A 12,723-nucleotide genomic window follows, 5' to 3' on the forward strand; every position below is an offset into this window, starting at 1 on the left:
GTCCAGTGCTTTTCTAGATCAAGGCCTGGGATTTGAATACCAGAAAGATTTATATCTATTCAAATTTCATATTTTCTTGACACTGCAATGTGCAGGAAATGGGAAAAAAATCCTCTCTCAAACCACAGATCTCTATGTAAAACATAGGAACAGATGACTCAACGGAAAAGAACATTTTCAAAGTGACTTTGGAAGAGAATTTATCAAGATATGAATGCTTTGGGGTAACTCTGACCTGCAATAACTAGGAATAGTCTCTTGGCACTCTCTTTACAAGGAATACACTTGCCAGCAAGTTGCCTAGTTCTGTGTCCCTACAGAAAGTTCTACCTCGTGCTTGTGCTGATTTGTTTCAGACAACAACCCAGAAGGCATCACTCTACCTGTCACTTCACCTTACCCCTAGCAATGGCTGCATGTACTCTTCAGAAACACTTATGGAAACAGAACAAATACAAGAGGAAGAAATTGCAGAAAGCACATCAAAAAGTATATATATGCTATGGGCACAAGTGCCTTCTTTCAAGAGAGGAATGATTCCACAGATAAAAATAAACCACTGCAGAAGCTTTCTGTCTTTACCTTCCAACCCAAAGCCTGGTGCTTACAGGAGCAGAGATTTAATTCATCAGCCTTGGGAAACATGATTGATTTGGGGAGTAAATGCAATTTTTAGTGTAAGGTAAAGTATGTTTCATATTCTTTGGTAAACTGTAATTTATTTTACACAGCGTTCAATTTCGGTAAGCATTATAGCTGAATGGCTCATTGCATAATCTTTTGTCGTGTTTGATGGCATCTTATTCTAAGTACGCATAAAATATGGGCATAGAGGGTTAGGCATACAAGCGCAGGCATGACTTTACCAATAGACTTTGCCGATTACTCTGGCTGGGTTGGTTATAGTGGTACCTAATTAGAAGCTTACCTGTTAGTTTAGACTCAAGCAAGCCAAGTGAAAACAGGCTAAAATTAAGCAGCTTCAATAAATGCAGCAAAAATGAAGAGAGTCTGAGGCATCACATAGAAAAAAAATGACATGATCTTGAGAACCCAAACAGCAGAAATGAGGTGAAATGCACCACGCTGGGTGCTAATAATCAATTGCAGCAAGTATGAGAAATCCTGCTATACACTGGGAGCTCATCAGCTGGAAATATCTGAACAGAAGAAAGCCTTGAGTATGTTCATTGGCCAGATGAACGACAATGAGGCCAGGAGGGTCAGGGGGCTAATATGATCCCAACATGGACATGGTGGTGCATTTGTCAGAAGAGCTACGGCTGAGCTAGTGTCACTGTTGCCCTCTGTTGAGACCACTTTGTGCAAAGCAAGAGATAGAAAGATCATGGTAAAAAACAGCCTGAGATTTTGGCATGTTGGGGCTGATAAAATGGAAAGCTGAAAAAGGGTATTTCTGCTGCCTTTTAATACAAGGATGTCAATAGGAAAAGGAGGGTCAGAACTACTTAAAACACACAATAAATCTGCAACAAACCCTGGAATATTCTCACCATGAATAAATGGAGCAGACACAATAATCAGCCTGCCCAGACCTTACTGCATTGTTCAGAAACAAACTTTCTGGTTATAAAAGAGTCCTCTAAGCTTGTGCTCTGGCTGCTTATTGAGATCTAAATGTAAGACAAGGCAAGACTTTCTGTGCAAGTTTTTCAGGGGACCAAGAGCCAGTTCCTTTCATTTTGAATCATGTTGATGGCCATGCCTTTTGCAATGGTGCAATGAGAAGGGGAATATTTATTTGGAGAGGTAATATCTTCTTATATCAAGCTGATGGAGCTGGAAAAGTGAATGAACTTGTAGGCATGAACATGCTCTCCCCATCCCTGCCCTACCAATTCACATCACAGGTTTCAGAAGAGTACAAGGCAGCATCTGCCACTTTTGCTTGTGTTCAGGCTTTCAGGTTGAAATACTGGTGACAGCGGAATTATACAAGGATTACTGTTTGAAGTATAATCCTCTCTCCTCTCTGACTAAGGCACTGTGGCTCACTCTGTCTGGTCTCAGACAACAACCTCATGTTGGAGCAGCAGCCTACAGCCGTGCTGGCAGCTTGCAGACAGCATGGGTTTGTTCACGAGTAACCACACTACTACCTTCACATGGGCTCATGGCTTTACGAAGAGGTGATTGAGAGCCTGTCATCAGACACACATTTATGCTTTGCGTGACTGGAAAGCTGCACCTCCTGGGCACTACAGATTAATGCCAAAGGGGAAAATTCCTGTAGCCATAAATTAATAAAGTGTCCTTGACTTAAAGGATTTGGGTTCCTTAAATGCATTACACAGAAGGCTAAAGAGAAGTCAGACTCCCTTGATCATACTAAAAGCTACTTAATGAAGCTACCATAGAGTAAGAAAAGAGTTTAAAGTGATGAAGTAGGAAAATATCACCAAGTCACATTTGGAGCCCATAGTTTAATGGCCTCATCTGGGAGAGAAGGATTACTCCAAGAGAGGTTTTAAACACCTAGACAGACGGATTACCAATTTGTATAGATGTAAGGTAGGTGGAAGGTTTTGATAATAATTTAAAGGAGACTCAGAATTATGGTGTTTCTAAAATGCCACAGATGTAGGATAATTCATAGAGGAAAGTCAAAGGCCATCACTTTTTCAGGAATACTTAGCAATTACCTGAACATCCTCTAAAAATTGGGCTGTTAACATGGTTATTTCCATGGGACAGGGGGTAGTGTCATCTGGAAATATTTATTGTCAAACAAACTCCTGCAACAAACTGTTATTTTTGAGAAAGTTTTGATTTTGAAGAATTTGCACACAAACAACATCTTCTGGATCAAACAGAAGAGGGGAGCACCTCAGCACAGCCATGGCGTGGGAATGCACTTAAGCCATGTCTTTTTATACAGCTTCCCAGATCCAAAAATCCTGGGACTATACATCCAGGTACTAAACCAATATCCACTTGTTCTGATCAGAACACCTCCAACAGCAAAAAAGGAAAAGTAAAGGAAGAAAAAAGAAAAAGAAAGACGTTTCATGCAGATGAGTTTAACCTAAGTCAAAAGGGGTAACATGGCTCTGCTTCAGTTTTCCTGAAGAGGATTTCTTGGTAAGCAAGAATCTTTGTGACATATCACGCCATATGATTATGGTAAATGCTCCTTTCAAACGCCAAAGACATGGTTGAGATACATAATTAACATATGGAGGCATGATGTTAATATGGTCCACAGAGGGACTCAGTAAGACATCTGAAGGGGCCTGCTGGGAGCCCAGCATTACACGTTTAAATCTGTTTAGTATTCTAAGCCAGATTCTCCATTCATGTATCTCAGCAGGTCTTTATAAGCTTCCCCTGAAGATGCAGAAGTTTTTATTAGATCAGGCCTTCGTCCATGTATCAAGGAATACACATGTGAGCCATTCTGAACCATGATCAATCATCAGAAAACAGGCATAATTATAATTTTATAATTATGAGAATAATTGCAAAGGATTAGTAGTCTACCCATCTGGAGACTTTGCAAGAGCTTAAAGGAAATTAAGCTGCTATATATTGGAAGCATCTAATTAACTTAATTTCTTTTCTTAGATAAAGCAGCATGAACTTCAGTTCACATCATCAGAGGAGGCCTGTTGCGTGATGAATAAATATTACCAGTAGATCAACCCAGCCCTACAAAAGAGGAAGACCCTTTTTGCTGGCTTCAGTAGGAGTTGATCAGGCTTTGTTCAAGGAGAACACAAGACCTGTTTAACGTGTTTACATTTACTATTTCAGGCAGGACTGAATTGATTTAACTGCCACCTCAAATCAAACTGACATTTGAAAAACAGGTTGCAGGGACTTTTTCAAGTTGGTCAAGCAAAATGCTGAGAGAAAATAGTGCACGCTGACAGAGTTATCTAAGAAAACCCTAAGAAATAGGATGGGAGAAATCATTTAGATGGTGACAGAGGGGAAAGAAAAATAATGAACATTTCCTAGAAGCACATGTCGTTCCTATTCCTTGAAAGATTGCAGTGATACCCAGCTGAAGTTTAATTGATTCAAATTACAGTACAGACAGGGAAATCATAGAATATCAGCAGTCTTGAAAGTGTGTATCTGATGACACTATGGAGCACAAAATTCTCCAAGAACATTGCATGACCCTTAAAAATGTTCTTAAATTGTTATGGGCTCAGCAGTGTTACAATTCTTGGATCAGTGAGTATGCTTAGAGTCACACATATAGGAACTAAAGCCAACCTGAGGGATAACATAAGCCTCTCCCTACTCAGGATCAGAACTCTGCTGAAATTCACTGCTTCCCACACCAAACTGGGAGTAAGCAGCACAGAAACATAGAATCACAGAATCACACAAAGGTTTGTATTGGAAGGGACCTTAAAGCTCATCCAGTTCCGACCCCCTGCCATGGGCAGGGATGCCTTCCACTAGAGCAGGTTGCTCAAAGCTGTATTCAGTTTAGCAATGAATGAGGCTCTGTGAGCAGACAAAGGATAACCCATTAAGTTCCATAAGACGTGTTTCAAAATTCCTGATAGACAAAAAGTCTTAAACTCAATAAATTCCTCTATCCTGCCCTCAGAGTGTGACCTGAAGTCATAGATTTGCACAAGCAGGTCTGAAGTATTTCACAAGTACAGGGTCTTCATGAAGAGTTTGGGGAGTCACTGCCATCTTCTCTTTTGCACCGTAGGGAAACCTTGGTTACTATGGGGTAAATGATAACACACCCTTAGACACCACTTCTGCATATGTGCCACCCTTAGGTCTAGGTCACAGGCACACCAAATTCGATGTGTGCCTTTTTAATAAAGTAATGGCTTTTGGGTAAAAGACTCAGCATGCCCGATTGCTTCACTGCTTGCCAAAGAAAGAGGCAAAAGCAAAAGGTGAGCTTCAGAGTAAAAGTATTTCCTCTGCCAAGGCATTCTTTCTTAAGATTCATGATACAGCAATCTGATTTTAATATTTCTATGGTGTTTAAAACCACCCACCAGTCCATCTCTGCTTCACAAAGCTGATATGATTCAGATAATTAACTCAAGGACAAATGATTATCAAGCTACAGGACATTCACCAGCAGAGTCATGAAGCCCTTTAAACAAATAACCATTGCTTCTATTGACTGACAATCTTTATGTGACTAGTTGAATTCAGCTCATGATCTTTCCAGCCACCAGTACAAAATGCATGACTGCAGTTTCCCAGACCTCCTCTTCTGAACTACTACATTAGCTTTCTCTGAAGTTTGAATCATAAGGATTTGCGAAGCTTCTGCTGCTATCCATTAAAGCGATTTATGGTTCACTCTATCTCAGGTGGCATACCTGCAAGCAGAGACAGAAGCGGCACTTTTAAGTCTTTTAAAGGATTGCTGAAGGGGGGGGAACAGTGAGGCATTTTTAGTAGAGAGTGACTCTCAGGAAAGGTTGTTTACTGCAGCACACAGCTACCATCAGAACAGCAGCACAACTTCATAGCATGTCAAACCCCCATATTTAAGGTTTTCTCCCATCACCCTAATGTAGCACCATAAATCCCTTATAGAACACAATATCCTACTTGTAGCAGGGATCCTCTTTCTATCTAATTCTCCAGCTCCACTTGCTATGTAGACAACGGATGTGAGGAAATGTGGGGTAAGTCCCCACACCTGCCTTTGGGGCACAGGCTTTTGTCCTCTGCCAGGACAGAGGAGACAAAGAGGGCTTTGAAGAATCACCTGCCACTGAAGGCCCCTTCACCAGGGCTTTTGCAGTGACTTTGCTACCAAGGGTTATGCAGTCTGAAGCCTGGAGGCACACCAAAAAGAGTGTGGAGAAATATCATATTGATCTGTCTCAGTACATTTACCTCTGATATGGAAATATAAAGGAAATAACTTCTGCTAAACTATGCAGATAAACATGGATGAGGGTTGAGTGTTCACAAAAGCAGGACAAGGACATTGAGTAAATTAGTCCTAAAGAAAAGGTGCATTAGTACAGTCAAACACCAAGCAATGCATCAAGGAGAAAACAAATGGCCATTCTCTCTAGAGAAAGTGGTGTTGTGGCTGGGAAGCCTAAGAATAAAGAGGAGCTAGAGAGAACAATAATGAATGGACAACACAGCACTAGCACCCAGTGTGTCCAGGGGATCAAAGGTGATCAGGGAAAAGAAACAAGGGGCTGTTTCACACACAATGGGAAAGGCAGATGTGGAAATCATATCTTGTTCAAAAAACCTTTTACAAAACTTGGATAGGTTGCCAGAAAAGAGCCTTAAACAACTCTAAGGATGGAAGGAAACCTCCTATAGTAAGAAATGGCAAGATAAATCTCTTTTGCTTAGAACAAGATTACCAGTAACAGCACCTAAAAACTTTCATAGGGAGAAAAAGCACAGAGCCAAAAAATTAAGTTTAATGGAGCAAGGCATTACACATCAGTTGTACAGAACTAAAGTCTACAAATCAAGTCAGACATTAGGATCACGTTTTAACAGTGAAGATTTTTAACTGGTGGAGGGGATTGCCATGAAAAATACAGGATTCTTCATCTTTGATGTCTTCTAATCAAGGTTGAGGAGTTTCTGGTTTATAAACATGATTCAACAGTCCTTCAGTTTAAAACCCTTGAAAAGCAAAGTTATATTCTGCATGGGTTTGCATTATCTCTTCCAGTAGCATGGGTAATGTAAAAAACAAAGGTAAAATGGTTGGCCAACTTCCAGGTTTTTGCATCCTTGGTTTTGGGTAGAAACAAACTCAAAACATTGATTCGATATTGAATGAAGAAAAAAGAGTAAAACACCCAGGTATCTTCTAGGACACACTGAAGTGGCACCGGGAAACAAGCAAATGGGATATTCACTCTGGGTAAAGCAGACTCCTAACCTCACCCCTGCAGGACACACTGAAAACAGAACATGCTAAAAGAAGGCGTGGGCAAGACCACAGCTGGGTAGCAGGAAGAAAGTTGCAGAGCTATGAAGGGAATCTCCTGGCCCTACAGCTCTCAATGGAAATTCTTCCTTTGTGTTCAAAATGAACACTCAAACACTGCTTAGTTTTTCTGGGAAAAGATCAGCCTCTGGACAATGTTGTGGTATCATTTTTGCACTGCTGGAACAGCTGCCCAGAGGACAAGAATAAGTTATTAAAAAGCAGAGGTATAGAATGGACTGGACACTCCTATCTATTTGGTCCCATAACCAAAGAAGGGAAAGCATTGGATTCAATCAGAAGAGCAGTCAACTTGTAAGCAATCACTGTAAATGCAATATTATAATTAGCATAGCAGTATTTGGAATTCATTTCTTCACTCTAACAATCAGTTAAAATCTTTATGAACTCTTCAATGCTTGACTGAAATGAGCAGCATCTGCTGCTACTTTAGTTCTGGATGGGTTTCAGATTAGAAATAGCACAATTACACTATTTGCAGGTAGAAAAATATCACAGGTGGGATCAGAAAGAAACTCCGTTCCCTGCAACATACAGCTGTGAATGAATGCCCTGTCATATATTGCTTTGGCATCTGTCTCCTTTTTCCTCTGCTGATAAAAGCCAAGATTACAGTACTGGTAAAACAGGACACCAGGTGAGATGGTCCCTAACCCTTCTGAGTGTGTCAGTTCACCCCTTTCCTATCTAGCAGCCATTCTGGTTTGATGCAAACCTTGGTACTTTGTAAGTAGCAAGTAGGAAGAGAGTCATTTTTCATTTTCACAGCACAGCACAATGATATTACCAATTGCAAATTTAATCTGCAATGTGGACTGCTTATAGCTCTGCAGCTGAGTCACCGTGATTGCTTAGATCTGCTTTTGTAATTTTGAGAAGGATTTATTAAAAAAAAAAAAAGAAAAAAAAGAAAAAAAAAGAAAATATATAGAAGAAAAGAAGAAGCAGCAGCAGGGGGTGAGGGAGGGAAGGACTAAACTGGCTCATTGGTGCTTGGCAAGCTCTTGAAACTTTTTCTCCTGAATGGAAGATTACTGGGCATTAATTCTTCCTGAAGCCAGTATATTCCGCAGATTCCCATGGGGAACACAGTCTGCTGTGACTATTGAGATGTTCTGCTTCAGAAAAACTTGACAACTACCCTTGACTAAGTGCCAGCACATCCACTGGCAGCAGTGGAGCAGGCTGCCCCTTGGGAGAACCTCAGCAAGCGGTATCTCAGCATCCAGGGCAGAAAGGAAAGAGCTGTTCCATCCATGGCTCCAACTGTGCTTGAGCCATCCCCAAGTGACAGCCTCCTTTCAAAAAGACAAAGACGTGCATCAGCATCTCATGCATGGGAGTGCAAGCACAGGAGCTACAAGGGCAAGGCAGACTGGAAAGGGTCTTCACAACAGTTAACCTGTGCTAATTTTTCATTCCAGAATTTAAGGCCTGAAATTTGAATCCCACAAAGCAATGGCGAAGTTGCGCTATCAACAGAAGTAGAGAATTAAGACTGTTTTAATTTCTTCTAATTAGAATAGGAAGGTAATACCATGAACGTTCAGGGGGGTTAACAACCTCTCCTTCGAGTGCACCCAGGTTTAGTTTAAAGATATTGCCCTCTCTTCACCTTCAGGCTCAGAAGATTGTATTTTTTGTTTGATAAAATAGATGTGGAAATTATTCATTACCTGATGAAATACTGGCGGCTGAGGCAATGAATGCTTGAGGGAATTTGTTTACATGCACTCATTCGTTGTCTGCGTTAACCAGACTGAATGTCTTGGACTTCCTTTTTTTCTTTCCCTAAACAAGACATTTGGAGACATTTTGAAGGTTAATTTAGCATTTCTCAAATGTCACCCAAACGCTGAATGATAAAGTTTATCTCATTTCTTTTTCATCCTCCACCACAACAAACTGTTAGCGATGTACTCAATTCTCCAGGCCACAGTCGCTACAAACCAAAGGCATCTGAAAGCATGAGCTGAACTCCTGGTTGCATTGGAATAAACCCCACTTCCTCAGGTTTCTTTGGTTTCTTCAGCTTCATTATTTCTACAGAAGATAGCAACAGGGCAGCCAATTCCACCTACATCTCCATGCACTTACAGGGCCAAGATGCTGAGAAAGAAGGGGTGGGCATCCTAACATAGCTTTTTAGGCCAACAGCTTGTTAGGTCCTTTGAGTAGCAACTCTCCATGGGGTTTGAAGCCAGTGGACTTTCTCACAGCTATTGAAGCCTATCTAAGGACAGTGGGAAGCCAACCTGCATCAGCCTTGATGGATCAAATCTGCACCAGGATCACTGCAAAGGTGCCTATATCCAAGTGCAAAATTGCCTTCACCCTGGCAAGCTTGGTGAGAAACCTCCACCTGACACAAAACTGGAGGCACCAGGAGCAAATTTTTCATAGCACCCAAATTCCTACCTCCCTCACACACAGTGGATATCCTGCTGAAGTCTGAACACTATAGACACACAAAATGAACCAAGGCATGGGTGCTCCAGGTAATTCTTGTCTCTGGCTAACCTACAAGAGACAGAGACAGGTCCCCGTGCCACCCCACGCTTTCCCAAAGTGAGTCATCTCATTCTGCACAGTATATATTTGTCACTGCACTTGTGCACTAGACATTAGAAGAGCTGATGGTGTACTGTGTTGACCTAGACAGAACTTCCCACCATGAATCCTGAAGAACAAATTCACTGCTGACAAATCCCCAATGAGGATGGAGAAGTTTGGTCCAGAGGTTTGTGAAATCACAATTCAGCTATTACCTGCTTGCTGTTGTACACCTTTCAGTAGTCAAACAACAGCAGGTCACCACTGCTACAAGAAAAAAAGTCAGCCTTACCAGGGTATACAGTGACCTTGAGCTGACTTCTTCCTTAGTCCATATGGAGCAGGGGAAAGAGTGAAATGGAATCAACTTCCCAACACATCAGCATCCATCCACATATAATTTCTTCTGCTGCTGAACATGATTTTGTTTTATTGGGAAACACCATCCACAGCGAGTGAGCTCTGAACTGCTGGAGTGAAACAATAGCAGGAGGAGGGGAGGGAAGGCATTCAAAGTTACCAGAAAGAAAACTGCAATTTTCCAATCAGCTCAGGAGGGAGGGTTCGCTGGCACTGCGACAACCACTGCTTCAATCACCCTGCAAAGGCTCTTTAATTCCCTGATGAGCTCAGGCAAATCTTTCCTGTTCACTCAGTTCCTCAGTCTAGAGTCAACCACACATATTGCCATAGCTTGTGCCATCCACCCGTGATCCCCGGAGATTCTCCACCCAAGGACAAGTGTACATATGAAGCTCCTTTGGTGATAGCACAGAAAAATCCTTTTAAAACTAGCCGAAGACCAAGCGTACTAACAAAAATGCAATAGTGATAAAATAGCTTTACTAGGATACAGCTTTGGAGACAAGGAGGCTGATATTGTCTCTGTGACTGTAATTATTTAATAGGCATTTAAAGCAGCATTGTAATTGCTCAGCCCTCACTGTAACCATGCCTTGGAATTTCACAAAACTAATAAAAACACCAAGTAAAGTGTCATTGCAACCTATGCAGCCTATGACATACAGTCCCCTACCATGCTCTCACAAGATGGGCTAATAAAGACAGAGAATTTGCTATGGGAAGGTTGGACCCCAGACAATGATCACTGTGCCACAACCACTCATCCGTTTCCCATCATGTGGGAAACTCTGAGTTTGACAACTCAGAACTCCCATGGCCCTTTGTTTAACCCAGTACAAATGATGTGGATGTGGTTTATTCCCTGCTTGCCTGCTCTTCTCAGCTGCCAAGGCAAGAAGGGAGAGGAAGAAGGAGCATGAGCACATTTTTAAGGGGACAGCATTGCTTCTTGCTGGCAGCATTTCTCAGAACAAGCCAGACACTGCCCCTCCATGCATCAGGTCAACTATATCCTGCAGATACTGACCTGATGATCCATCAGTAGAACTCTAATCCAGCGGGTACTTCAAAATACAACTTCATCCCACCAGTTACCCTTTCTACAAACGGCTGTGCTACCACCTCTCAGACTCCATCTTCCTGCATTCCCTGGGACATCTGCTTCAGGAGGATAAGGTTTAAGAGCAGGCCTGCTCTTCAAGGCCAGGTTGGACAGGGCCTTGAGCAACCTGGTCTAGGGGAAGGTGTCCCTACCTGTGGCATAGAGGGGTTGGAACTGGATGATCTGAAGTTCCCTTCCAACCCAAATCATTCTGTGATTCTATGCAAGGAAATTAACTTAACATGGTGGCATGTGGTTAACTGAGCTGTCTATAACACCACTGATACCAAAACCATGTTTCAGTGTGTAAGTATTTGTGATGCCAGTCCAGCCTATCAGTTCCTGTGCCCCACCAGCCCCCAGCTACAGCACATCCTATGCCCAGGCAGAACAGCCTCCAGAAAGCGAGGGAAACCCTAATCTGAGACCATGAGCCTAACAGCAAGGGCAGGGGCACTCAAGGCATGTTGCCAAGAAGCTCAATATAGTAAGCAATGAAGGAAAAGGGTGACACAGCCACAGCAACCCCCTCTGCCAGCCACAGCAGGTTGTTTTGCTTTGCCACAGACTGTGATCTACATGGGATGCTCAGATTTCCCCCCTCACCTTTCCTTGCAGCAGTGATGGATTTTCCTAGAGGCTCGATGAGCTCACCGAACAGCTCACACAATCACTTGCAGAAAGGGCCACCATCCAGGTTGAGGCACTTAACCCACAGGGCCAGAGGGCCAGACCCACCACCCTGACCTCAGCTGGAAGTGAGTCCCAGGCAACATAAGCAGAAGTGTGGTTGTAAAAGCAGATTCTTTTACTCAACTTTAAGGATTAGATACCTTTCTGAAGCAAATCCTGACCTTCTAAAAATGTCATTTTTCTCCATTCAAGCAATTTGCAATACTAGATTTTAAATATTATTCAGAGAACTCCTTTGTTCCTTTCAAAATGTCATTATATTCATCCAGGCACATATTTTTTTATATGTATGCCTCTTTTTAATTCTATTTTACTGTAGTACTGAAATCAAAGTGCATAACCTTTGACTACACTTTGAATCCCTCTTTAATTGCATTGCTTCGAGACTTCACACTACATTGAGCTTGCTCTGGTGCTCCAAGACTGTTTCTTTACCTTATTTGAAATATGCTTGTCCAGACATAGTAGTGAGGGCTGTGCCTCCCAGCCTCCTCGCAACCCAAACAAGAGCCCCATGGAGAATGGCTGGGGACACTTCAGGATACCATGGCAAAGCTCAGTCATGCCTGGGTGCCTGCCTGCTCTTTGGAGCACTGATGATGCAATATTCCATGTGCAAATACAGCTGTGCAGATGCATGCAAGGTGGCTTTTCATCTGACCAGGCAGGATCCCAATACCACCCCAGCTCAGAGTTATATCCACCTAAACATTCAGGACCAGCACTGCTGCAGCTACTTCACTTTTGTCATCTGAGCTATCAAGATAAAAGCTTTGTGCCTCTGCTTTTATGCCAGCTACAATCTTTAAATCCCTGACTGCTCAATATGCTCTCAACCCTTTAATCACCCCATCCTGATTTGTACATAGGAAGCAACATCACACCAAGGACCACCCATAGTGTTGCAAGTTACAGGCTCGCCCCTGAAACAGGCACATGCCCCTAGTTGTACACCAGGGCTTGGGAAAGAAGGGGTTTAAGATCAACCTAAATCCAAAGGAAAATACAGCAGATTATATCTAGAATGGTAAAATTCCATTATTTGTTCATTTCCATTTAA

Source organism: Pezoporus occidentalis, unplaced genomic scaffold (genome assembly GCF_034315485.1).
Source record: "Pezoporus occidentalis ecotype Australia unplaced genomic scaffold, CSIRO_AGI_Poc_V1 ctg28, whole genome shotgun sequence".
NCBI lineage: Eukaryota > Metazoa > Chordata > Aves > Psittaciformes > Psittacidae > Pezoporus > Pezoporus occidentalis.